Source organism: Limulus polyphemus, unplaced genomic scaffold (genome assembly GCF_000517525.1).
Source record: "Limulus polyphemus unplaced genomic scaffold, Limulus_polyphemus-2.1.2 Scaffold1167, whole genome shotgun sequence".
Lineage (NCBI taxonomy): Eukaryota > Metazoa > Arthropoda > Merostomata > Xiphosura > Limulidae > Limulus > Limulus polyphemus.
In genome coordinates, this window is record NW_013666777.1 from 249,187 (window position 1) to 252,313 (window position 3,127).

Consider the following 3,127-nt stretch of genomic DNA (forward strand, 5'->3'; position numbering starts at 1 on the left):
CGTGTTAGACTGGAATTGCGAAGACAGCGGTAAAATATATAAATCTTAGGTAACCATTACTATTCGTAATTACAAGGAACTGGTAAAACCTTCTTTAGTATCTATGTGTTATTTAATAAGCTCAGTACTCGTCTATTAATGGTGGAAAAATAGTAAACATTCTTTAATACAAAGGTTCCCACCTTTAGTAAGCACAGTCATTGTCTGTTAATGAAGTGGGAACGCTTGGGTGCTGCGTCCCTGTACTTTTTTTTAGCCGGAACGCCATACCGCCTCTATTTCGAACGAATCTCACCTTGCACGGTTATACAGTAAATTTCGCATTCCGACACTTTTATATTTAACACTACACAACTGAATAAACAGATAACTTTTAGTAAAGCAATGCTCATCTGTTAATGGTAAAGAAATGGTAAAACTTTCTTTAATAAAAGGGTAACCTTTAGTAAGCGTCCGTTAATGGTAGGAAAATGTTAAAACATTCTTTAATACAAAAGTGAACGTTAATAAGAGCTGTACTAAAGTCTGTTAAAGGTAAGAAAATGGTAAAACTTTCTTTAATAAAAGGGTAACCTTTAGTGAGCGTCCGTTAATGGTAAGAAAATGGTAAAACTTTCTTTAATAAAAGGGTAACCTTTAGTAAGCGTCCGTTAATGGAAGGAAAATGTTAAAACATTCTTTAATACAAAAGTGAACGTTAATAAGAGCAGTACTAAAGTCTGTTAAAGGTAAGAAAATGGTAAAATACTTTTTAATACAAAGGTAAAAGTTAGTAAGTGCAGTACTCGTCTGTTGTTGATAGGAATTTAGATTAATCATTTTTAGTAATTAAAACACTCGTTTATTCGTGATAGTGAAAAGGTGATACATTTTGATACCAAAAGTACTCGCCCGTATTGGCAGGCGATAGGTGACAACTTCTTTAATGTCAAGGCAATTATTATTAATGATACTGATCATCTTTTCTACTTGGCAAGAATTGGCTACAACATTTTAAATATATGTGTGTGTGTTCCTCAGTAAATACAGTAACAGCCTGTTTATGCAGACCGAGAATGGTGTAATGGTTACCACGCTGGTCAGCTTTAATGAAAGCCCAAATCTGAGACGAATATGCTGTCGAACACGCTCCACACTTTAAGCTGTGAAGGCGTTATTAATGTGACACTCAGCCATATTATTCAGTTAAGAGTAATCGTATAGGCGGAGGGTGCTGTTGACTGGTTGTCCTCCTCTGGTTGATTGGGGTCTCTAATCTGGCCACTTTATGTGTCGCATAAGTTTGAAAATGCTTAATACTTGTTTGTGGAAAGGAATAGTCAATGACTAAGTTTTAGGTAATCGTTTCAGGGCTATTAATTAGTCACTCTTAATTGAGCTTAATTATTCAGCTTATGTGACTTTTTAAGTATCCTTTCTTAACTGCTGCTATCTTCTCATCATATTTTTGATAAGCCTTTATCTACTGAGATAATTTACTTAATTGCTGAAATCATTTCATTTTTACGTTAGCCAAGGCTATCATAAACTTTTAGTTCCACAAAACTGGGTATTAGTCAGCATGATTTTATTTGATATCTTGGCCTGGAACATATTTTTTGGAAAGCACGATGAAACACCACTTTTACATAATTCTGGATGATATTTGTTAGCCTAAACTTTTATTTTCTAACCAAAAAAGTTTTGAAAAACAGACTTAAAAGTTTCGTGATAGCTGTACGTGCCCTTAAACTATCAGTTATATCATCTTTTAAATCGGAACAAGCGTTTCGACTGTAGCGTTGAATGACAGCGCTTCTCAGATTTAATAACGGATACTGTGATCTGTCATTTGACAGCTGTTGTTTGCTTGTATGGTGTCATTACCAGACTTGAGGATGCTGCATCTTACACTTTTTTTTATTGAGTGAACTTTATGTCATCGTGCAGTCTTTCTTTTAAATTTGCAGTCGCCATTTGTTTAATACATGTGAAAAAAACACACACACATTCAAAGGATTATTTCTAATAACAAAAACCCTGCATGGCAATTTTAAGTTTTTACTGGTTTCGCAACTTCAGGTACTATTCACAGTAAAACTATTAACATGTAACAACCCGAAAACACACACGAGGACTTAACCTAAGCTTTCTTTATTTCTCATGCTTGTTTTTTATTGTGCCCATAGGCCATTCCACATTAAAAATTCCCTTGGACTAGAAAAGATGGAAGTCCTTATGAAGGTAGTCATTATTTCAGGTAATATCTTGTATTGGGAAAGAGTGTTGGAGGACATCTAGGTATCTAAATAGAACTACTGAAGCGGAGCAGAAAATCTGAGATAAAGTATAAAAACACCATAGTTAGAGACCACTAAGGAAGTGTCTCGAAAAAAAACTCAACGTAGCAATAATGAACTTACGGTGGTTAGAGAGTAAAAGTTCAATGGATTAAATGGAACATTCAAGAAGAAAATGCCTGCTATATTTCTCTTTAGTCTGGATAATTTTCAACTTGGATTTTAAATAATGTGGAATCTAAGTCACAATTACCTATATTAAGACAGCAAAAATTACATCTATTTTTTTTATGGAAATACAGACAGAAGCCTTGTGAGGCAGAAAGGAAAAAGTAAAGCAACCCATAGCAGGGAATACCATCTTTGATTCCATGAAAATCAAATGCATCCACAGTGCCCATCGGAAGCAATCAGGACTATAAAAAAAAATATACTTATTTGGGTTTTCAGATAAATTATTTATTAACAGGAATTCCAATGTGTCCAGGAACCCAAACTATATTAAATATTCATTTGCAAAGTATAAATGTGCTATCAAGTATCGACAACATTCTCGGACTAGTGAGGGGTGAGGTAATTAAGTGGACGATGACAAAACTAGAATGTTACTATGTGAGTCAGAGCAACTAACAATAGATGACTAATAACCAGCCCCTGAAACAGTCCATTGAAGGGTCAATAAAAGCTAATCAGTTCATCTGTAAAGACCCTTGAAAGATTTAACAGCAAAATAATAGTTGGAGACGGCTTGAATGGGTAATGAAGAAAAACTTTAATATAAGTTTAACATAACAGCAAACGTACAGCGTTTCGACAAGGTTTTGTCATCATCAGCACAAAACCTTGTC

At 34.4% G+C, this 3,127-nt stretch overlaps 1 protein-coding gene across 5 annotated transcripts in view; it reads left to right on the plus strand.

Annotated features, from left to right (window-relative positions):
• Positions 1–3,127, plus strand: part of LOC106462445 (sodium-dependent serotonin transporter-like) — a 64,205-nt gene that overhangs the window by 1,315 nt on the left and 59,763 nt on the right. The window lies entirely within an intron of this gene.